The sequence below is a fragment of the Agelaius phoeniceus genome, chromosome 1, assembly GCF_051311805.1.
Source record: "Agelaius phoeniceus isolate bAgePho1 chromosome 1, bAgePho1.hap1, whole genome shotgun sequence".
In the NCBI taxonomy this organism is placed as follows: domain Eukaryota; kingdom Metazoa; phylum Chordata; class Aves; order Passeriformes; family Icteridae; genus Agelaius; species Agelaius phoeniceus.
In genome coordinates, this window is record NC_135265.1 from 7,609,613 (window position 1) to 7,634,878 (window position 25,266).

Here is a 25,266-nt window from a genome sequence, read left to right on the forward strand (position 1 = left end):
GAAGTGCCTCCTTTTTCAACTCCAGTAATATTGCTTTTTCCAGCAGTAGTGTTTAAGAGGAAGGTGCAATGCTATGTGACCTGTGAATTCAAGTAAGGGAACTGAACAGGAACTTCTACAAACATTTTTTTTCCAAGAGAATTGCACAGCCTGTGTGATTGCAGTGTGTTCCTTTTATTGTGCTTTTTAAAAGCCTGGGGAATATCTAGTGCTGGAACTTGGAAAAATTTAGATTTTTATCTGCTTAAGCTACTCATCCTCGTGGTCATTATAGCCTTTGGTTAGGATGTTCTCTATCAGTAAGAAAAAATAATTAACCAGCTGAGATGACATTGTTTGATTCAAGTACAGGGTGAGCCTAATTCACATACACAGAACGTGTAAAATCACAGAATCAATAAAAACCTCTTGCACATTTTCCTTGCTGGTCCCTGAAGTCAGAGAACGAGGAGCAGGCAGGGATTCCCCCACTGCCACTCAGCACAGGGCTGGAGCTTCTGCTGGGATTTCTGCCTGGTGCTTCCGAGCATGGCAAAATGGATCCACACATCCACAGCTCTGCAGGATGAGCAAAGGCTGGGAGATGGATCTGCACTCAGGGCTGGGTAGCAGGGGCTGCCCACAACTCCAGCCTTCAGCCACAGACAACAGCTTTTGCTTCTGACTCAGACAGGAGCAGGATCTGGCCCCTCAGGCTGCTAAGTCACAGTTACTTCTGTCACTTGGGGCAGCCTCCCTGGATTTGAATGCAAGGGTTTTTCTTTGGAGAGCTCATTTTTGAGACACTGGGCATCAAATTTAAAAACAGACAAACTGTTACATTTGATTTTGGTGGGGGAGACAGGTGGTTTATTTAGATAATGTCTGTTTTTATGGGCCACCACAACCAAACACACAGCTGGTTTCTGAGTTAGTCTGTGGTTGCAGATGGATCTGTTGTTTATTTAAGCGAGAATTAAGTTTAGGTGAATATTTGAGCTCTAAAATACTTGAATAGATTTTATATTCCTGCAAGATAGTATTTAGCAGACCTCATTCTGAAAACTGAGGTATGCTTTGGATGGAAGTTCCAACAAGTTAAGCCAAGTACTTTCTCCTTTTCCTTAAGCTGTTGTTTAAAAAAACCAGTATTTTTTCTTTTATATCACTTTTTTTACAATTAAAATGAGAATTCCTGAACTACACATGTCAAATCCTATGCTGTGGATGTCCTCCCTCACATATAGGCAGTGATGGAGGATACAGGGTTAGGGTGTGTGGAATCCCAGAAGGTGCACTACAGTGTGCCCTGCAGTAAGTGCCTCAGCAGAATTCAAAGAGTCATTGAAAATTCAAAGCCCACCATGACTTTTTGTTTGTTTGTTTGTTTTCTGGCAGTTTTGCTGTTGCTTAGAATCCTGACAAGCTTCTAACGACGTATATATTTCTCTTCTCTTTAAAAATCTTTGTTAAATTGAGCTATTTCATTCCTAAAAGGATGTGACAGCAGGTGATAATACTGACACACTGGTCCCTGGCCATGCAGTGGACCCTTTTTAAGTGTGGTAATAGTGTGGTAATAGCTCATGGAGTCACTACACCTGTGATTTCTTTATTACCTAATTAGACCAGCAAAAAACAAAGCCATTCTTGTGACACTGAGATATATGTTTTTATCCCTGTGGCAGTATTTTACCAGGGCTTTGTTTGGTTTTTTGTTTTTTTTTTTTTCAAACAACAGCATTTACCTGGAAAGGTGCCTATTTTTATTTTACTGCTGTACTTCCCATTCATCATTTGAGCCAGGGGAATGCAACTTACAGAAATAGCTCAAACTCTTACAATGGGATTTCTCTTAATTCTACATAAAAGCTGTAGGGAGTGATTAATACACAGTGGTTTCTCCTAGTAAGAACTGACATACCCTTGAGTTTTCCACAGTGTATTTGAAGTTAATGTGCAACAATATGGTATGGAGATAAATGTTTATCACTTTTGGAAGTAAATTTAATGCACTTGCATTTTATCCTAACTTTAGGTATGGCTATATAAATTATTTCATTAAAATATTCCAGATTTCTTCCTTACATGTCCAGTTGTCAGGTGAAGGACAAAAATGCCAGCTACATGTTTTATTCTACACTTCCCTGTGCCTCCCCAGGGTCTGATCTATCATGTACACAGGCTTTTTGTTTGGTTTTATTTGATTGATTTGCAAAGAAATGTATCCAAAAGAGCTGTTTGGAAGAGGGCCTTGTCTGTAGTGCCAGATTCTTCTCTTACATGCACCCATGAAAATCCCAATTTGTTAGAGGTACAATTGCAACAAGGGTAAAAAGGAGCTACCACCTTTGGTTGTAGACAATTAGGTGAGAGAAAAATGGGCTTGGAGGGGTACAGAGGGGTTTTGAAGGCAAATTAATGTGGTGTGTGTGAGCAGGCTGTTACTTTGGCACACTTAGTGGTCTGTGGAAGCAGTGAGCACCTTGCTCTATCTATGTGTGTTAGAAGGATATTGCTGGGAAACTCATGTTCTGAATTTCAGTCCAACCTGAGTTGCTCAATTGTTTGGAAACTGCCAAGAGGACCCATGGTGGATGTGTCATGTTTCTGCTTGACTCTGATGAAAAAATCTATGAATAGTGCAAAAAAGACAGTGTGGGTTCAATGAGAGGAGTTGAAGGAGAGTCTAGAGATTTAGATTTTCAGTTTGACCATTTAAATTCCAAGTCTGATAGCTGCAGTTTTGATGCACATATAAAAAACCCAACTAAAATAAGCCCAGTGGCAACTGTTATCTCCTCAGAAGTCTGCTAGCACCTCTGAGGCCTCAGAGACCACAAGGGTACAATTGACATGAAGACTAAGCTACTCTGTCATCCCAGGAGTGCTCCTGCTCTTCCTTGAGAAACACGACTCTGCTGCCTCTCAGGAGCAATAAATTCTTACTGAAATAAATAAGACCTTGGTGTTCCACTGTGATTTCCCTTATTTGCCATAATTTACCTACAGGTGTGTTTCTTGCAGTGTTCAATCACATGGCACTGAAACAGGGTGAAATTCTTCTCAGCCAAAAACACAGTTTTCCTAACAAGGGCTACAAAAGCTGGGAAAAGATTAATTTGTTTTGAAACTCTCACACTGAAGTGGTGGAGTTTGTGATCCAGTGCAGCTCCCTGCTACTTTGGCCTTCCCTATGTCTTATATTCAGCTTGACTTAGGAGCCAGATGCAATCCAGATTTTGTGTACTATTCCTTAGTTGTCTGCTACCTCAGCTGAAACACAGGGAGCTCCTGAGCTGAAGGCAAGGGAGCTGTGGTAGCAGCTCCCAGCTGAGCTATCATGAGTTCAGCTGAAGTTTAAAGCCAGGCAGGAATTCAATTGCTGATACTACAGCAAGAATTGCAGCAAAAAAAAAAAATCTTTGGGGCTGCAGCTGCTTAGTGAAGGCAAGTTATGTTTTGAGGACTGTGACATTCTGGTATCGTTTCTGGGGAAACAAGTATTCCCCTTTGTTATGTGCATCAGGTGTACAATCCATAGCAGGTGCTGGAATTGCTGCATTGTGGGGAAGCTGTAAGATATGCTGAAACTGTTCTAATATCAGGCTGCTAGTTGGTGGAAATCAGGAGTCCTTTTATATTAAAGGTGGGATAGCAGAGAGCTCCACAAGATTTGTAGGGTCCTAACATTGTCCATATAATGTAGTGTCCTTTTAGATATATCCTTATTTAGGGGATAGAGAAGTTCAAAGCCTGGAATTATAAGGGATCCACTAAAGTTGCTGGACCTATGAGAATTACAAGGTGCCAGACTGTCTCAGAATAACTTTGGGAGCTGTGGGAAGCACTACACATTGCTGGCTCCTTATTTAGCACCATGAGATTGAAGGAGGGCATGTGGTCCAACTAATTTTCACTGTCATAAGGGTTCAAAATCTTGAATCTGATGGTGCTCCTCACCCCTGCATCTTTTTCTTCAGTGTTCCTCAGCAGCTTCTCTGGTTCCTCTTATGCAAGGAAGAAGGTGCACTTTGTGGTAATTTCTCCCTTCCTCCTCTGAGTTGTCTGACTTTTCACAGGATAGTCTATCTCCTCCCTCTCTTTATGAATCCTTTCACTGTTTTCCCAAATAGTAAAGGAGGAGAAGTTGAAGGGACTGTTGTGATTTTAGTGAATGACAGCTGAGTAGGTGGCTGTAGAGCCCTGAGCAGCAACAGAGTCACAGAGCTGTCTGTGCAGCTGGGAAGGCAGCATTCGTATTTCAGAGGTTACATTTATTCATTAATGAAGTCTGCATTTGCTTGTTAAGATAAATACCTAAAATGTAAGTTTTGTAGATGTTGATGGCCTGAGGCTTTATTTGATGAGGAGAGCTTCCCTTTCTGCACTGTGGAATGAGTCTTTCAACTGCCAGCAGATACTACACAGCACGTTTCAAGTGTCACTCTTGCATATCTCAGAGGTCTCATTTCTTGGCAGAGCTTTGCACTCTCTGTATTGGCCTCACTGATTATGTAAAGGGGAAGGCTATAGAGCATCATATCCCAAGAACACCTCTGGTTTGTACACAACTCTTAGTGCTAACAGGGTGTTTAATGCAGCTGACAAAGACAAAACAAGATTCAAAGCTGGAAGTTGGAGTTAAGAGCATTCCAAACTGGAAGATGAAGTGCCTGGTTTTTACAGTGAAGGTGATGAACTGCTGGAACAATCTCCATGGGAATGTGGTAATTCTTCATTAGAAAAAGATGGGCATAGGATTCCTCTGACTAAACACTGGCTTCTACAGTATAGACATTTATATCTAAGTTAGTCAGCCTGGGCTCTCTCTACAAATTAGTCAGTAGAGTCTGGGCCATGATTCATCCCATCTTCATGTAGATTGTGAAATGGGCCAGAGTACCTGCCCTCTGAAATGCCAACTTCTCTCCATTGACTCAAGGAGTTATGGGGTACAAGCTGAAACATAAACATCTACCCTGCAGATATCTAAGTGATGAGTCTGTCTGTTGCTTAAACATAGTCATAGATATTCCAGAGCATCCTCAGTGAAAGTAAGAGCCCTTTCCAGCCTCCTCTGTTAAATCAGACAAAAACTACTCTGCATGTCTGCCCAGGGTTTGTCAACTACATCTGCAGTAGCATGTGAAGATAGATGCGCTCCACAATTGGAGCTTTTCTCTTCTGCAAGCTTGTGCAGAAGCAGATCCAGTCTCCCAGCAGCACAGCCCAGCTGCAGCAGGAGAGGAGCTCCATCACAACAAGATGCCATCCTGCAGCAGAAATCTCTTGGTCCGTAGTTTGTGTAAACTGAGCTGTCCTAGAACATTATAATTCACCTTTGGCTTTAAAATGATATAATCCAAATGGTTTAATGCCATCACAAGTGCAATATGAGGATTTATTCTTCTAGGTCTGTGTTTGTATGTGTGCCGTCTGTACAGTATTGTACTACACAGTGACTCACGTGAGATTAACAAGCAAAGCCCATTTATTAAATTGTTTTATGTACTCTAAATCTCATGTAATCCACTAATGCATAATGCTGTCACTTAGTAAGCTTGGCATTCCTTCCCAATGGAGCATTGCATTTAGCAAGTTCCCATAGTACTCAGTCCTTTTGAAAAGGCTGCAGTTGAGAATGCAATTTTAAAAATAAATCTATTAGAGCCTGAATGCTTACAATACACAGAGAACTGGGACCCAGCTGTAGCATGCATTCACCTGTAGATTGCATAGATTTTCTATCCTCTTAAGGAGACTGTACAGACAGACCTTGCATTGTAGCATGCAAAGTTTGCTTTTGCAGTGTCCTCTTGCCCTTGGAGCAGGTTATCAAGATTAAACCTAAACTCTGCTTTTGCAAAAACTGGCTTTGTGCATCTGTGGAGATATTGGTGAGGTCTTGGGAATTCCTGGAGCACCTGTGTTGTAACACTTATGCTGTGCTCTGGGAAGGAGTGTGTGATTTCTGAGCACAACATTTTCCCTGTGGCTTCAGTATGCCCAGCAATATCCTCTTCATCACTACAGAGGTGAAGAGTGGGAGCAGAAGCAGTGGAATTTCCTGTCATATCTTGATCAGAGTGATAATTATTTTCTGTGTAACTGGATCTGAGTCCAACCCTCAGTTGTAAATTGGTGGTTCCCAAGTTGCACACTTGCAAGGCACAGTGGAAGAGCTGCAAAGTCTCTGCATCTCCAGCAACTGGTTCAGGATTTTGTTTGTGAGAAGGCCTTTTTCACAGTGTGTCTCTATTTCTATGAAATATTCCCACCATCTCATCCCCAATTACTATGGAATGATGATTTAAGGGGTTATACTGAGATGCAAAGCAAGTCAGCAGAAAAGAACTCCAGTCAAAGCAAGTGTGAGAAAAGAAACAATTCAAGACAGTGGGATGAGCTGCAGTGGTGAACATTGCAAGCCCAGTCAAGCACTGGATGGCAAACAGGCTGGTCAATGCTGGGGAAAATCCCTCTCAAATCACAGGGAATACTGGCCAGGAGATTTTGTCAACTCAGGCATGTGTAGGCAGACTTGGCATGAATTCCAGTCACATATTGCATAGCCTCATTCTGTAGTCATTATTCAGCACTTACTCAAGCAAAACTTTTGCCAAACTTAATGGGTTTACTACTCCTGCTGAAATGAGTAAGACTTTTGTCTGAGGCTCAGGTGCTTTCAGATCTGAGTCTCAACACATAACCCAGCCATGTCCTGCGTCACCAGAGATTTTCAGTAATTTTTTAAAGGTAACAACAGTGAAATATACTGCAGTCGAGAAGAAAAAAATAAAATGGGTGAACTGCATGGTAAGAAAGCAAGCAGAAGAAAAGCAGGGTGAGGTGCTCAAGACAGGCACTCTGTGCATTTTACTTCATCTCATTTTGTAAGTTGTCCCCCATGAAGGGCCCCATGAGCTGCTCCATCAGCTGCTCCCCAGAGCATGCTGTGTGCCTGCACTTCTGCTTATGTTTGTTTTCAGTGATGGTGTTAAACTAGAAAACATGGTGAAAATGAAACATTTTTATTTGTTTATCATTTGGGACCGATGTTATTAAAAACATGGAGAAAAATTGAAAATATAGCTTGGCATGTTTTCTGTAAGTACTGAGTAGTCCTTCTGCAGCCTATGATATAACCAAAGTAACCTAGAAATAAGCTTGTATTGCTTTTTTCTAGTGCCTAATTATAAGGATATAAAAAATATGCTCATAATAATGCCTTCTCATCTGGCTGTGAGGGGGCTGAAAGTACCACTTAGGAAGATCTAGTCTGTAAAGCAAGTGATTGTAATGCAGGAGTATGACTATTCATGAGCTCTGAGTTTATTGACTCTGTTAAAAACTGGATCTGTGGTCTACATGAAGGATGTATAAAATGCTGTGTGTATCAGAAATTAATTGTAGTTCATATCAGTATGACTGAGCCTTTCCTGATCTCACTATTTAGAGTTTTTCTCAGGGAAGAGAAGTTTATGTTATATATTCTATGTTGATTTTGAGTTATTCTCTGTGCATTTTATTTCATTTGCATTAACCATGTACATCTACATTTGTAATAAGTTAAAAACATCATTAAGGATGGTCCATTTTGGTTGGATTTGGCCATTAGGAATCAAAATCTTTAAAAGGTTCTAGAAAGTTTAAAATTAAAGTTTTCTCCTCTCTGTTCTAGTATCTTGGGTTTCATAGATATGCCTTGATTTGTTTTTTGGGTTTTTTGCATTTTTTATTTATAAAGAGAGTATTTCTCACTATTTTTCTACTCAAATTTTAACAGAATTGCAGTGTTGGTAGGGAAAGGAGACCGTTGTAAATATCTAAGGGTAGCAAATAAATCATATGCAACAGCAATTAAAGGAAAACTCGCGTCCTCCAGAGGCGTGCTCCTTGTTATGTTCCCTGTTCAGAACGTACTTAAGCACCTGTTTAACATTAATGGTAAGCATATGCTTAAATGTTTCTGGTGACTTGGGAGTTATGAGAAGCCTGCCTTGCACACACAATAGTTGAACAGCCCATTTTCCATCTGTGTGCAAGCCCAGAGCGTGGTGCTAGCTGAGCATTTTCCAGGTTAATTAGATTGGCATAACAAGATCCCTGGTGGACTCCGTGCAGTCATCAGCTCTTCTGTGCTCTCTGGCTATTGGGAGCTCTGCTTTGAGTTGTGCATCTTGTGCTGGTAACTGAAAGAGAATATTGCACTCTATTTCACCAGCGTGCTCAAATGGAAACAGAATTGAATGGATTGCAAGTACACCATAAATACAAATTTGGCTTTATATTGCTAGCATGAATATGGCGCATCCTTCAAATGCACAGTGTCTACCAAGGACTATTTATTCTACAGAGCTACCAATAATGGGTATGCTTTCATGAATTATGCATGTGTTTGTCCTTAAGCCTCACCTGGATGTGATATGGAGTGTTTAAGATTTGAAGCTGGCTGTATGTATAAATTGCAGATATTTTTCATAAAATATAAAGTCCTTAAAGGTTTCTTTGTGATATTAGAATCTGTCGTGCATGTGTCTACAATAAAAAAAAAATAGAATCAAAAGAATTCTAATTCAGTACTGGAGGAAAAAAGAGAGCTTGATACTCAACAGTCTCTCAAGAAAAGGCAAAATTATGTGAAGTCAAAGGTGATCTATTCATCTATTCAATAAAGTAAGTAAGATGAGATGGAGGCAGAGAAATCCATCTTTGGAAAAATAAGGGGTTATTGTAGGAATAAGGGAGTTATTATTTACCAAATGTGGGGGCATTCTGACCCCATAGAATGCCTAGAAGCAACTTGCCAAAGTATAAAAATGTAGCACTGAACATCACATTATCTATTCTGGTCTTCTGATGGATTGCAATGAGGAAAAAAAGCACCTGCTTTCAGGGAGATATTAAATAGATGTGGAGGAGTATGATCATTTCACCTCAACTCAGTGGCACAAAATTTAGCTTTTCAGTATTTTCAGAGAGAGGCTGCCTTGGTTTCCTCTAAAGTTTCTCCTATTCTCACCATTCTTACTGTTCTATTGTGTTTGAATTTCTGGTTTCTAGAGAGTTCCCTAGTATTTAATTTTCACATTCAGCTTCATTGTTTGGTTGGTTTTAGCTTAATCCCTTATGGTTTTTAAGAGTTATATGCTAGTGAAACATTGCGTATTAACAGTGCCATCACCAAAAACATGGAGACAAAGTGGACTAACCTGCAGAAGGGTGACAAATGGCTGTAGTGCACTCCTGAGCTCTCTGCTTCCTGCTGTGGTGAAGAGAACACATTATGAATAGATGTGACTGCAGAAAGGCAGAACAATGGAAAGACTGGGAGGCTTTGGGCATTTTGCATTTGTGTAAGGGGAAGCTTTCAATCTTTGAATCCATACTAAACGGATAGTTATTGATGGCTGCTAACATTCATTGCCTGCTTACTCATTTTTGGGTACTGTGGGAGGAAGAGAGCCCCAGCTGAATGAGGAATTGCCTTGAACCACCTTGTGACCACTCAGGCACTCTCTGGAGGTGACTGATGCATCCACATTGCACATAACTTGGCAGGAACCTCCTTGTTCCCAAATGGCTTTGTTGTTACTGGAATTGAAATAAATTCCATGGGTTTTCTTCTGCTTGAAGAGCAGGATTCAGTCCTGAAAGGTTATTTTGTTCTGTGAATGTGTGTTTTTTTCTTTCAGGGGTTGAGGCTACAAGGCAACCTGAGACAAGTCTAGATCAGAGGAGGAAGGAGATGAGATGTGTCCTAAGTGTGCACCATCTCTGTGGGGAAGGCTCTGGAATGGGCTGTCTTTGTGAACTGTGCCTTTTGCAGGGACCTAGCAGCATTTCTTGGAGGATGAATTGCCACTTGGGAAACACAGATGCTCAAATCCTGGTTCCTGGAGTGAAATAAAGAGCAAGTTAAATTTGTAGTCAGGACACATGCAGTCTCCACTTGTGGGCAGAGCCCCTATGCCAAGGAGTGCTGCAGTTGAAGCAATACTCAAGAACTTGCAGCTCATAGGGTTGGAGGATACAAAGTCTAGTTCCAAGCTACCTAAAGTATCTGTAGCACAACATCTTTTTTATTGGTGTATGCTGGAGAAAATCTGCTTGAGGCTAGGAGAGTCCATAGGATCACACAAGGTAAGCCCAGTAAACACATTTTCTATTTGAAAAGTGAATTCATTTATTTCTCTTGTGCCTTGTAAATGTGTCAGAACGGCACATCCATTCTGCTGGATTCTGTATCTTGTGCTTTCTCCTTTTGGAGATTCTCATAGTAAGCAGGTTTTCCTCCTACGTAAGTAAACATGTGGAGACTTGTAGCAGAAATACTAACATTGAATGAAATACAGATGCAAATATGTCTCTGTAAACACTGGAAAAAACCGTGAAATAAGTGTGAGAAGAATGACATATGCTGATAATAGAGAATATTGTTCCCAGCAATAAAGCTGAGCAATGTGCTGTACTGTCAAGCCCAAAAAAGTCACAGTACAGACATCTCTCCAGCACAAGACCTCACTTTCTAAGGACACTAAAAGGCCACAAGGTACTAGCACATTGTGTGTGTGATTACAGTTCTTTCCCTGTTATGCCTACAAATGCTACACCTGCCAAACAAATGTTTATTTTTCAGACAACCTCCATATAAACAAAATCAGTTACTGACCTGCAACCTCACTAAGACTTAGGAATGCCTAAATAGGCAAGATTTGGAAGGAAAGGATCAGCTGTTCTCAACTGCTGACTCATAAAAATGATAAAAGATATGCCAAAACCCTAACTTGTCATTACCAATCAAGAAAAAACTGAGTGTTGTGATGAGAACTTAATAGTTGATAACCCTTGTCTGCCATGACATGTGCAAATCATCTCAGCCAGACTACCTGAACACACATCTCAGTGCACTTGACAGTGTGATGGATGAACTCTGAGAGAGACAGAGAATGAGTGAGTGGATAAAACCAGCATATTCAAATTTTGCTAATAAATACCACTTTCTTCCATATGGTATTGCACTGGAGCTTGTTACACTAATTTCACACATGCTCAGAAATAGATGTCAGTCATTTGCTAAATGCTAACAAGAAGGACCTGTGCTTTGTGGTGGGTCACATACAATATATGGGAATGGGGGAAGGTCACATCTCCTGATCTCCCCAGCCATGTGATGGCACTCATGCCACTGAAAGATGTGACTGGAAAACATGAGAGCAGGCAGCTGGGGGCTGTGAAAATCCAGTGATGGAATGTGTTCAAATAATGAAGCCAAGTGCGTTTCCTAATGTCTGAGTCTGTCATGCCTACATCATTACCTTTATCAATCAAATCTGTAATTTCATCAAGAAATGAAATTGGATTTTTTGACAGGACCTATTTTGCAGAAATCTGTATGGAGTAACATTAATTATAATGCTATCCTTTAATTCTTTATTAATTGACTTCCATTTCAGGTTTACTACTTCTCCATTCTTAGGCAGAGTCCTTCTAAAGGGAGACCAACCAAGCCGTATCATTTCTGTGGGTAAATAGGGCATTAATTTTGGAAAGGCTGGTCATAAATGCTGTAAATCATGAGAGTAAAACCAGCAAGGTGAAGAGGAGATGCAGGGAAACACTTTATGATACGAGGTGAGACGGAGCACCATCAGCAAGAAAGTCCATTTGAGAATCTGTGGCATCAGTGAAATGGAGTGCACGCATCCGTGAGAGGACAGGGGAGTGTGAGGTAGAGAGAATTGTTATCAGGGAAAGTCCTAAAGAATGGTATTGTTTGTTACACACTGTTTGCAAGCAGTAGGAATGTGTGCTGAAGGTGTGAGGAGAGGCAAAAATGGTATTGGTGATTCCATAGAGAAACAAGTTCATGAAGAGAAGAAAGGCATTAACAATTAACTACAGCAAAGACAGACTGGGGTGAGAAGCAAAAGAATATTGATGGAGTTCTGTGTGTGCTGTGCTGGAGTGGAAGTGTAAGTCATGCAATCTGACTGAAAAGCCTGTGCCACAGGCTCCATATCAAAACAGCTCCTCAAGTTGTTTTGATGTGGAGCAACTTAAGGAGTTGTTAATGCAAATGTGTCCTGCCATGGGGAGAAAAGTAAACCTAGAGATTTGACTGTAAACAAGAGTAAGGACTAACCTGTGGTAATGAAATGTAAAGTGTCTGATCAAAATTCAGCATGTTCATCTGAACAGTAAATCTTTTATGTGAATGGGTCACTTGAGCCCCATAGTCTATGTAGTTTTCTTCTCACAGTGTATGTTGACCTTGATGTCCATTGTGACTACAGAGTGTGGTAACATTTCACTGTTCCCACTTTGTTTGCCTGACAAAGCTGCATGGGGTTTAATGGCTTTAAAAGTATCCTGACTACTGGAGGCTCCAGGATGTGCAAGACAACTGTGATTTGTTGAACTGTAGGGCCTTTGCATGGGGTTGAGGGGGTGAGATATTTAACTAGTGATTATTACATTTAAACCAGTCATAAAAAATGAAATTTAATGGAAACCTTGCGTTTAAACACCAGCAGGTGCAATGCTCTGTGCTGAGGAGGGGCCACTGTGGTATCCTCAGCTTATCTCCTTCATGTAGGCTCTGGGACTTCTCATGGTCTCTGAGGAGAAGCAGTATCCTGCAATGAATACACTTGGATTGGCACACAACAAATTTGAATTTAGAGGGAATATGATAGTGGTTTCCTGTGTGACCTTGGACAAATGTCATGCTGCTGCTATGCACAGGAGAGCTGTGTCCCTGCAGGGCAGCTCTACCACCTCCTTCTGTGGGAACCACATCCTGCCTAGAGCTTCTCACTGGGCTTTACCTTCCTTTCCATTTGTTAAGTAAGGTTGATAATTCCTTCCATTCCCTTTCTTTCCAAGTTTTGACTGTGGAATTTAAACTCCCATAATATCCATCTGTATTTGTTTAGTACATAAACTGTGTCTTATTGTGCTAAATATAAATCGTTATCTATAATTAGAATTACATTAAAGGATTCAAATATCATTGATCTAGTGAATATACAGTGTTCAATAAGGGATGACAGGAATCTGTAAAGCCATACAATACTGGTCAGGGTACACTTGTAGAACAGGTTTATACCCAATTACAAAGAAAATGGAGGATAATATCTTCTATTCATGTCCATGCTTGGGGCTGTCAGGGTTTTAATATGAACCAAAACAGAATTTGTCACAGATAGTGCACAGAAGCTAACTTTTTTTACTGAATTAGACAATATCCTATGTATTAGTAATAAAAAAATTGATGATATTTCAGTTGATAAGAGAATTCTGGCAGATAGTGGAGTCTAGTATAAAATTTCCAAATCAAATATTTTTTTCTGTATTTTTGCCATTAACCTCATTTAGGAACATTATGGTTTTGATAATGCGGTGCTTAGAAAAAGATAAATTAGAGTACTCTGTTGAAATCTGATATCTGAAAAAACCACTTTGAAATGTAATCCTTGATGGTTGTTTGCTTTTATGTTATATAAATAATATGTGGAAAATTAATTATTTCAGTTTTAATAAAATGAGAGTTTGATTGATGGGAACTGGTTTTGTTTATTGGGAAATTTCTTGTTTTCATCTTGCTTTGGAAGGAAAACAAATATTGAAATAATTTTTCTGCTAAATGGAGATTTAATTTCCTCTTCTCACCTCAGTTTTGCTTTTTAGCACATAATTTTCCCATCCATCTACAGCCTGCCAATACCATTAAAAATTTATTGTAAATTGAGCTGACTGAAAAAAACATTTTTAAACATAGGCTATTAGTCTGTTCCTAATTCATCCTTTGCTTATGCAAGACCACAATCTGCATTTGCAACCACTTTAATATTCAACATGGTGTTTCTAGCCTGATTTGACTCCTTTCAGGTTGTTGGTAGGGATAAAGTGAGAAGAATTTAGACTAGAACTCCCTACAGGATGGAAAGTTTTTGAGAGGTGCCTGGTTTCTGTCTTCATCAGAAAGAGAGCTGCTGTTTGAGATCTGTAATGGGTGTGTGTAGCTTTCTTTGTGTTGAGGCCCCAGAGAGTCATTACAGCTTTTACAATAAGAATGTGATAGCTCCTTTGCAGTCATGAATATTCCTTTAAAAACTTGCTTTCAAAGTCACTCATTACCAAGAGTGCACTGCTGAGTGAGTACTGCAGGCATCCCTAAAGTCCTTGGTGTGCACCATGATTGGTTTCAAGCAGAGCATTCTAAGACCTCCGAATGGACAAAACTTTCTAACATGCCTGGATGGATCCAAATCCCATCCAGGGTAATCATTCTGGTGCTGGTACCACCCATTTAGATCTTGGTTCTCCATGCATGTCATGTAGAGTTGTGCATTTTAAGATGAGCACAGAGAGGGAAATGATGCTCAAGGTGAAACCACAGTACATAAAGGCACTCTTTATCCTTTTTTCAAGTAATCACTGGCAGAGAATCTGGGTCAGGCAGCTGCTCTGAGCACCATGTTCGTATGACTAATCTAATATCATCCCAGACCTGCTTGGATAGATCTACCAGAGCTGCTGTCATGCCCTGACTACATTTAAACTTGACCTTGATCACAGTCCCCACTCTGTTCACTCTTTCTAAATACAGTTTATTCTGTCCTTGTTTGCCTTGTTAAATCTGCTGAGATGTGTGTTTGGCTTTAGACAAACAGCTCCTAGAGAAATACTATCTCTTAGGGTAATCCTTATTCCATAGCAGATTTGCCGGGGTGGTGGGGTGTGGTGTGTGTTTGTGGTGAGAGATCCCAGTGTCCCAGGGCAGCTATCAGCAATCTACAAGAATGGGACCAACTGACCCAAAAATGACTTGAGCATGAAAGCTGGCCTGGAGATTTTTTGTCTTTTTATAAAGGACACCCTTCAAAGTTTATGTGAGCTTCCTCAGAAGGAAGTAAAAGAAAAAAGAAGAAAAACATAACTCTATGAAAGCATCAGTAACAAAGTTTTTAGCTGTAGTCCTAACCTTGTTTTTCTCCCCAGCATGGAAGATCTAGCTTCCAGACTCTCCTTTCTTCAGGCCTTTTCTGTGATCACAAATGTACTGTGGGATGAAAGTCATGCCTTCCTCATGGTTTATCTCTCTGTACCATTACAGTGCTATGGTATATGTAGGTCATAGGTTTATTTTGCTGGGAGAGGCAGACATTCTTTTGAACTTCAACAGGAGAGAATTTGGATGACTGTGGTGTTCCTATTTTTTGCCGTTTTTTGTTTTGTTTTCCACTCAGCAATGTGACCAGGAGCACTTCAGTACATATTTTTACAAAATGCAATTGATAAATATTGAATCCAAAGCAAAGCACTGGAATTAGCTGGTGGCAGTGTAGGTGCATATTTCTGTACACTCTATCATGAAATTTGGATGCCAACTGCTATTGAGACTGAGGTGATGGGGCTTTTTTAAAAATCAGAACTGATACTTCATTGCAAAGCTGCAGTGCATAAGGACCTTGTATTTCTAGCCATGCTGTCTGCAGTCTTCTCTATTGGAATGACAAGAACTCCTGGCTATTAGTGGACTGACCCAAATAGACTAAAGGATGGTTTTGTTGCAGAGAAGGTTTTTGTTTCTTTTAGATTTTTTTGTTTCTGCCTCAGCACTGCAAAGCAGAGACTCATGGGGGCTGTGAGTATGCTGGTGTGATCTATAAATGACCCCGATTATCACTTTCATAAATGACTCTGAATTTTCCAACCAAATTACCAATGAAGTGAAAGGCATTGAACAAGATTTTTAATTATAACAGATGAAATCTGTGCTCTCTAATCAGATTGTTTTACTGGTGGCTATTATTCATTGCTAAAAGTTAGAGCAATTAAACTTCAGACAGTCATTGGGCAGATTATATAAAAGAATCACTTCATTTGAAGGTTTGGGTATTGGTTTGTTGGTTTTTTTTGGTTTTTTTTTTGGTTTTTTTTTTTTTTTTAATTACTGTCTCTAGTGGAAACTCACAGTATATTGATTTTTCAAACCTGCCTAAAGTTGAAGTATTAAGACTTGTGCCAAAACAGCTGCTACAGGCGTTACTGTTATAGACTTGCAAACTTGGACAAAATTAATGTTGTATCTTGATTTTTTGAGACAGTAAAAGTAGTAGCAGGCAATATGGGGGTTTCTATTATTTTTTCATCTTAGTGTGTCTTTCAGGATCTCAATTTTCTATCTACCTCTGAGATGACAATACCATGTCCTTTTTCCTTTTCATATATGTCAAGGCTGACTACATGCTTGCCAGACAAGTATGGAGGGGGTATCTATTCTACCTCTTTTGGAGATGAGGGTATTCTGGACCAACACTGAGGGTAGATGTGCTCTCTTTGTTCAGTCTGCAGCTGGCTGTTGATGCAGTTTGATCCTGCTTTGAAGAGTAAGGTATATGGCTCCTTTGTAACATATTTGTGGCAGGGCTTTACAGCGACGTTGGCAGGAAAAAAAAATCTCTATTTCTGCAAATATTCTCTAATGGGCCTCATTGTATCTTTGTTCAGCCATTTGTAAAGTGAGCAAGTTAACATTTGTCTGTTACATGGGAGTATTGTTCAGCTTGCTGAGGGGTAACTTAAAAAGCATGTAGAGATCCTTGGATGACAGACCCTATAAAAATACTGATTCTTTTCACTCTTTAACTGCTCTTATTGTCCATTTTAAGTCCAGCTCAGCACTTAAAGCAAGATTTCAGCACTCTGCTCCTGTACAAAAGCAAGTTCCCTGCCTGTTTTTGTGGAAACATAGTATTTGTATTCACCATACATGCACAAACAATGCCTTTAGAAATTAAGTATAAAGCCACCAAATCCTGAGTATATCTAACTGACAGTAGCATGTACCAAGAAGGTGCTTCTACATCCAGGTTGATGAATATTACAATAATTCCTCTTCAGCCTTTACATACAGAAACAAAGATGAAACCCAAGACTGTAGTGTAATTGTGGTTCCCTTCAGGCCTTGGATATTTGGAATCACAGAATCAACTCATTACTTAAGTGAGCTTTGAGTGATGAGCTTTAAAGGCTGAGCATCCTTTTTAAAGGATAACAGTTGCTGCTTAGTCGAACGTTTTCCAAAAGCCTTGATGAGATTTGAATGCCTGGTTCTCTGGAAATAGAATAATCCTCCAAGTGGCCTGGAAAAGCCCAGCCTGAACACTGTGCTTTCAGAACAACCTGTTCTGTGCTACCTTCCCCGCTGAATCTGAATTCAAAGGCATTTCTTTGGACGGGCTTTTGGCAAGGCTTAAAATCCTGTGGGAGGGAGTGGATGGTGTGGGCACTGTCCTCGGTGCTGGGGTGCTGTCCTCAGTGCTGGGGCACTGTCCGTGGAGCTGAGCACTGCCCGTGGAGCTGAGCACTGCCCATGGTGCCGGGTACTGTCCGTGGTGCTGGGTACTGTCCGTGGTGCTGAGCTCTGTGTGTGGTACCAGGATGCTGTCTGCAGTGCCAGGTGCCGCTCACAGCACTGGGGCACTGAGTGTATCTGCGGTGCTGAGTGCTGTCTATGGTGCTGGGCCCTGTACTCGGTGCTCGGCTCTGTCTGCAGCACCGGGTACTGTCTGTGGTGCTGGGGCACTCTCTGTGGTGCTGGGGCACTCTCTGTGCTGCTGGGGCACTCTCTGTGGTGCTTGGCATGGTTTGCAGTGCTAGGGACTGTCCCGGGTGCTGAGCGCTGTCCATGGTGCTGCGAGCTGTCCGCGGTGCTGGGCTCTGGCCATGGTGCTGGGCGCTGTCTGTGCTGCTGGGGTACTGTCCGTGGTGCTGGGCACTGTCCTCGGTGCTGGGCACTGTCCGCAGTGCTGGAGCTCTGTCCTTGGTCCTGGGGTGCTGTCTGCAGTGATAAGTGCTGTCCTCGGTGCTGGGGCACTATCCATGGTGCCAGGTGCTGTCCTCGGTGCTGGGGCACTGTCCATGGTGCCAGGTGCTGTCCTCGGTGCTGGGGCACTGTCCATGGTGCCAGGTGCTGTCCTCGGTGCTGGGGCACTGTCCATGGTGCCAGGTGCTGTCCTCGGTGCTGGGGCACTGTCCATGATGCCAGGTGCTGTCCGTGGTGCTGTGTACTGTCCCTGGTCCTGGGGTACTGTCCTCGGTCCTGAGCGCTGCCCGCCACCGGCAGTGAGGAAGGTTGAGCCTGTCCAGTGCCTGCCCCACTCCCTGGTTTTTATCCCACAGACCTCTTCTTGAGAGTCAGCACATGGTGATTCATTTGGCACTGATTAATTTGTTTGTAGTGGAATCCTGTGTGCACAGAACTGTACAGAGGCTTGCTCTGAAAGTACCACAAGAATGGTGTCTTCTTAAAATGGGGCCACGATTAAGCATGCAGGAGCCAGGATGAAAACACAATACTACTATTCTCTGCCTTGTTCTTTATTACTGTGTTGTAAAGAAGAAGGAACATCTCTACAGGATCACCTGCCTCTTCTTATTTCTGTTTGGCCACTGTCAGAGACCATCTATATGGGGATCTTCAGCAAATTTCATCTGAGAAGTTGTGGATTCTCCATCCCTGGAACTGTTGAAGGGAAGATTGCATGGATGTCTGAGCAATCTGGTCTAGTGTAAAGTGTCCCTGCACATAGCAGGAAGGTTGGAATGAGATAATCTTCAAGGTGTCTTCCACCCCAAGACATTCTATCATTCTCTGAATTAATTAAAATGTTTCCAGTTGTCAATTCAAGCCACACAGAACTCTCATTCAGAATTAACGTAGCCTTCATTTCATTTTGTTTATTTTACTCATGAAGTGGATTAAGCTAAATTAAATTAAAAGCATTTAATTCTGTAGGGGCCATCTTTGCATATTCTTAATGTGGCGTAACTTGTCCATCTACAAAGTAAATTTACACGTAGCATTCCAAGAATCTTAGGATAAACAGCTCTTTAGCCTTTATCAAGAAAACCTTTATTTGCTGTTTGATAATGTACTTTGAAAGTGTTTAAACTTACAGTGAACAAGGGCACCAACTGTTCACCTGGGGAATTGACATGGAACAGCAAATGGACTGTGAATTTCTAGCTTAGTATGTTGTAGCTTTCCCTCCATATAGACAGAGCAGGTTCTGTTGAGGTCTATAAGTATTTTCTGTGGACTTTAAGACCTCAGTTCACCTTAGCAGCATGATAGTCATGGATTCATAAAGTAAAGTGGGAATCTGAGGCCTGATTTAGCAGGAAATACTGTGCACATGCTTAGCTTTAAATACAGAGGTACTTTGATTGACTGGTTAAGAATTGCTCTGAATCAGAGCCAAAGTGCTGTGGTTTTTTGTGACATTTATATGGCTTCAGGATATGGATGTTCAATGAAAACTTCAATGACATTGTTCCTCAATAATTCAGAACTCCCAATTTTTCTTTAGAATTAATATCATTCTGGATGATACAATCATTCTGCAATTTTGAGTCCTGGCTCTATAAGGATTTGTTTGAAGGAAGTAGCTTAAAGATAGCAGTTTTATTACAGGCAGAAGAAGCAGGCTGTAAACTCTTTTTTATTTTTTTTAATTGAAGTTGCTTGTCTTTCATTAAAGTCATTATAAAGCTATTTTTTTTAGTTTCCTGGGAAACAGTGGTGTGCTTTCCAGCAATCTGTATTTTGTAAGGCCTCACCTGGAGTACTGTGGTTTGATCAGATCTTCAGCACAAGAGAGATGTGCAGCTGCTGGAGTGAGTTCAGAGGAAGCCACAGATGCTCAGAGGGCTGGAACACCACTCCTGAGAAGACAGGCTGGGAGAGTTGGAATTGTTTGAATTGGAGAAGGGAAGGCCCTGGGCAGGCCTTAGAGATCCTTCCAGTGCCAGGGCTGTGTGACATCTGGAGAGAGACTTTTGACAAACGCATGTGGTGATGAGAAAAGGAGTCATGGATTTAAACTGGAAAAACACAGGTTTAGATTGGATATGGAAAGAAATTCTTTACTGTGAGGGTGGTGAGGCCCTGGAACTGGTTTCCCAGAGAATCTGTGGATGCCCCATCCCTGGGAGTGCTCAAGGACAGGTTGAATGGAGCTCTGAGCAACTTGGTCTAGCGAAAGGTGTCCCTGCCCATGGCAGGGGGATTGGAATAAGATGATTTTTAGGGTCCTTCCAACACTTTGCCACTGTAAAGAAATCCTCCACTACTAATCCTCTTATTAGTTTAAAAATGTAAAATAACATTTTTGTATATTTAAAATAATGTTTTGAAACATGAAAAATAACTTAAGAACTGTAAGAACTTACCTAGACATTTGAAAATGTCTAGGATGAATGACCATTTCTCTTGAGTGTTATTGAAATAGCACAGAAAAAAAATCTGGTTTTTTGTCCCAGAATTCCTGCAGAATAATGGAAAGCAGATGCAAAGACCACAGTTACCTGAGAAATGAGGGTTCTGCCAGCTTGGCCTTAGGAAACATGAAGTATACTGCAAGAAGGAAGAATTTTGTTTAATGCAGATATATTATTCACTACTGTTATATGCATTCATTTTGCCCAAGTGTGTGGACTGAGGCTACAGGCATATTTGAATATGCTGAAAGAATCCAACAACCTGAAGTTAAAAACCTTCAATAAATTTATGTCATTATCTCCATAAGCGGGGTGGGAGGAAAAGACAAAAACCTGTGTCTTCTTAAGTGCTTGAGAAGAATGAAATTCTCTCCATGTAAAAGGTTATCTCTTGACTTTAATTGCCAGCTACACTGTGTGTTTCTACATAGATGTTTAAAGAAAAATTTAGAAATGAAAAAGGCATTATGTGCATATATTAAAAAAATGGTCTATTCTGTAAGGAAAACTATGCTTGCTGGAATGTCAAATGTGCAATTGAAACAGTTTGGCCTTGAGCAGTCATAATTTCCCTCATCTGAGGCCTAGGTGGAAGTCAAGGCCTGTAAATGTTTAAGTGCATGAGCAACTTGCACCTGTGTTTTGTACTTGGAAGTCCCTGGGGACTCTGTCATGTGCAGGGATGCTCATGTGGGTGAGTGTTTTCTGGCCAGGTCTTACACAGCAGTGATGCAGTGAGTGCTGGGAGCTGCACTGGTCCAACCCTGCCCTTTCCCAGCTTCAGGGATTGTGGATCTTCCACAGCTTCTTGTATATGCCACAAAGATGTATCAAATAATTTTGGATTGCTTTTAGCCCTGTAAAAAATGAGCTGTGGGCTTCATTTTGTGTGTCTGGAATCCAGTCAATAAAGATCTGGTGAAACAGGACCTCGAGGTGAGGCTGAGACAAATTTGGGATAAATGCCAAGCTGTGCCTCCAGATCTTGCTTAAGGCCCTTTATTGTATAAGATAAACCTTACTCTACAACCTGTTCCAAACTTTCATTGTTAAGCAAATTGATGTAACATTCATGTTCTTTCTATAAAGAAAATTCTACCATGGGAACTATTAAAGCTTTTCCTTTTAACTGCTCTATTCTGTGTTTTAGTACAGGACTATTTTAAATTAATTATCCTCTAATTTGTAGTTGAGGCACTGAGTGGCTGTAAGTGATAACATCTCCACTGTGCAGTTAATGTTATGCTTCTTTGTGTATATAAATACTTCACAAATGCATTTTTCTGTGATGTAAATTGAAATCTAATAGTCTAAACAGCATCATGCCTGTACAGTGCTTAGCAATGCATTCCAGGTACTTGAAAGCAATTTCAGAGAGAGTGAAAAAATTTCCACAAATTCTTCATATCTTAAAATGTCTGTCACTCTCTGCAGTTAACCTTATATCCTGTTAATTGGAAACATTGAAATATTTTTGAGCATGGGTTTAGCATGGGTGCAAAGATAGTGAAAAAATTTAGATTTTCTGGGTTTTTGTTTGAGCTTTTTAATGCAGGTTCAGTTGAGAAATTATAATGAAAAGTTTATTAAAGTGTTAAAAAAAATGAGGCATAATTATTTTATATGTTCTAATATACAATCTTTAAAATCTGATGGTGTGAAAGCAAGAATTACAAGAACGATTTCTCTAGGAAGTTTTCATTTTTCCAGTATTTGAGAAGACAAATTAAAGATTCTTGCTGAAGGATCTCTGCATTTTTGGGCAGTAAGGCCCTGTAAGGGGCAGGTTGCACTGGAGAAAAAATTGTGACCTGTCTTGAATGTCTTGGGTTTTGGAATTAGTCTTCCATTTAAAAAAATGGCAAAAGATGTAGCATTTACTGGGATTCAAAAGCCTTGTCAGATCAATGAATAACACAGAATAAATGTCATCTCAGCGCTGTTAATACATTGCTTTTCCATCCACCAGTCAAAAAGAAAAAAAGACATGGTAACTAGAGGTGTTTTTGCTCTTTTAGATAAAGCCTTAAACTTTTAAAGTGCTCTCTGATACACTATTATGCATGTCTTGATTGTTATCTCTCCATCATTTATTTTATAATGCATTACTGGACGATCTGGAGTAAATTTAATTTCCTTACCAGCTGCAGTCTTTTTCTTTTGGCACAGAGTGATTGTGTTTGGCTGTGTTTAGAATGAGAATAGAAAGAGCTTTCCACAGGGCTTCTTAGACCTGTGGTGATGTAGAGAGAGCTGAAGTAGGAACTTGGTGCAGTAGAGACCCTGGAAGATGGGAAAAGAGCTTTTCAGCCACAGCAGAACAGTTCTTATTCACTCTGCAAGAACTCTGAAGGAAATCAATTCTTTTTGCCAATACTCAGAACATAAACCATATCAATACTGCAGGCAAGATCACTGAAACTCCAACAGTGAGAGAACAATCTGGGATGTTTTTTTATCAATTCTTCATCCAGGGTGATGTAGTTAAAAGAGAGCAAAAAGCTTGATCAGCAGTTCAGCGACACAGATGTGATTACCAAAAGTGTCAAGCTTAGCAGAGCTCTTGTTGAAGTCAGCAGGCATTTCCTCAATGACATTATGGGTATGGGGAACTCATATGTTTTAAATAAGCAGTTTGCAAATGTATGTCCCATGGGCATATTTTGGAGCCTTAATGGATCATCTTGTTCTTCTCATAATTTCTTTTGATTATACCAAGCTGCTGATGGCTGTTCTGATGTGTGAGATAGGTACACCCCAGTGCTGCTCCTGAGTCTGTTCCCTTACCAGTAAGCATTTATCCAAGTCCCCAGTGTGACTGCCTCTTCAGGAGTGGCTTTGCACGGAGAATGTCTGTCCCTCTGACCTTTATGCACTGTAAAAAAAACCCCTTAGAAAACAGAGTAAAAGATAAACACAGCATGATAGCAGCAACAACTCAGCAAGCTTCAGTTTTTCCTAAATGCAAATCAGCGTAATTAAATTCTGCAGTTAATGACAGACTATACAAGCCTGATTTAGCAGATCCTCTAATGAAACCCTGGGGACTTGAAAAACAGAAGAGTGCTGCCCTCTGAGGTTATTAAGGCACAGCAGCATCCTCACCTAAGGTTCTGGAGCTGCTACTGTGAGTGGGAGGCCAGGGCCCTTGAGACAGCCAGGCCAGGTTCCCCAGAGCAAGTAAGAACTGAGAGAATGAGCAGAAGGGAAGCACAACACTCTGTCATTTCTCCCATAGTTATTGCCTGTTTACTCAAGGAACAACAGGCAAAGTGTTTGGGCCTCTTCCAGTGGGTTATGTAGCAAAAGATTCCTGTTTTTTTGCCTCTAATCAGAAGGCTCTCAATAAATGTGATTTCATGTGCATTTCTGAGCTTTGAACATTATTTGTGTCCTGTCCATAGAAAAATACTTTTGATTTATTTTATTTCACCAAGACAATTTGGTGTGATTTGTCAGAGATCTGCAACCAGTGCCCAGTTTTGGCACTGTGTTTCAAAATGTGTAGCCAAAGAACTTAACTGTGGGGAAAGAAACCAGTGCAATTCATTAAGGTACAGTCCCCTGCACTCTTAAGCAAAGGCCTTGAACTTTCACTTTGAAGTCAGGGTAGACACTAATATCTGCCAGATGTGAAATAGCAGTGACATGGAAAAGCATTGAAGGGATTAACATGCAAATAAAGGCACAAGTCTTGTGGTTTGTTTCCAAATTCCCACATTCAGTACTTTCACAATAGACTTCTGAAAGTAGAGCAGTTTTTGCCCACAGGACAGGTTTATAAGATCACTGCAGCTTATTCACTGGTGTTAGGCCTTATAACTGATGCACTGATTTGATTTCCACTCTAGGATGTAAATTCTCTTTCAGCCCACCTCCAGTTTTACAGGAAAGCAATGACAGAACTCTGTGGAGTGTGGGGTTTGGGGCAGAAAGGTGGCTGGTTTTGTTAGCTGTGTGTACTTGGAAAAAACAAAAACAAACACCCCTCCTCCCCAACTTAATAACTTGTTAATTTTCTTCTAAGCAAAGACCATCTGAACACACAATAGGCCATGGTCTCATGTAATCCCTTCATGAATCTACACTGACAGCCTAAGAAGTTTGTTTTCTGCCAAGTTCCCATAGTCTATATCTGTGAGGAGGTGAAATAGGTATATGCTGTGATATTCCATTGCTTGACTAGTGCTAAGCATCCCCAAAGGGCCAAGGTAAGTGTTTGTTCATGTTGGCAATTTTTAGGAATTTGACAATGGTTTGTGGAACATCCAGTGCAGTAAAACACAGAACAAAGTGAGGTCCTCATGTGTCCCATCACAAGAGGTGCTGCCATCACCTTCTTCCTGCTGTCACATCTTCTGAGAGAGAAAGAAAGTCCCAGCTGAAGTTCACATTCATATATTCACAGTGTTTTAAAAATTATTATTTTTCAAAGAGTAACAAGTAAAAGAAAAAACATTAATAAAGCAGGTATTTCAAGGCTACTCAACATTATAAATTTTCACCAAGATTTTTACATTCAGAACTCTTCTTGATGGAAAGGATGTGAAGCTGGTTTAAATTTACATGTTGGAAGTTTCTCTTTGACTGAAGGCTTTTCCAGGGAGAGGAGTGAGAATAAGGAGAGCCACTCAACAGTGTTTAAGAATGAAGACTGGGAAAGGCTTCTTTGGGGGTGGAGAATTAATCTGTCCTTGTCTGACCCATCCCAAAAACCACATCCTACTTTTGTTAAAGCAAAAGCAAGCCTGGATCTAATTGTTTTGTGAGAAAATTGGATTGAGTGTTACAAAGTACTTTCTCATCTTCCCCAAGTCCAGTTCTTTGATGGCTACACACAAGAATTACTTCTATTTCCTCCAACCTGTCTCCAGTATTATGGATAAAGGTCTGGAGTCCATCTAATTCCCCACTTGCCCCTTTTGTGTTTTGATTGTGGGATTTGTTCCATTCTTTGACCTTTTCCACTGCTTTCTCTGTAGGGATTGACAT

General features: G+C 40.6%; 1 protein-coding gene across 2 annotated transcripts in view; it reads left to right on the top strand.

The window, feature by feature from the left end:
* DPP6 (dipeptidyl peptidase like 6) overlaps positions 1-25,266 on the top strand; it is a 570,302-nt gene that overhangs the window by 64,438 nt on the left and 480,598 nt on the right. The gene's annotated exons all lie outside the window — the stretch shown is intronic.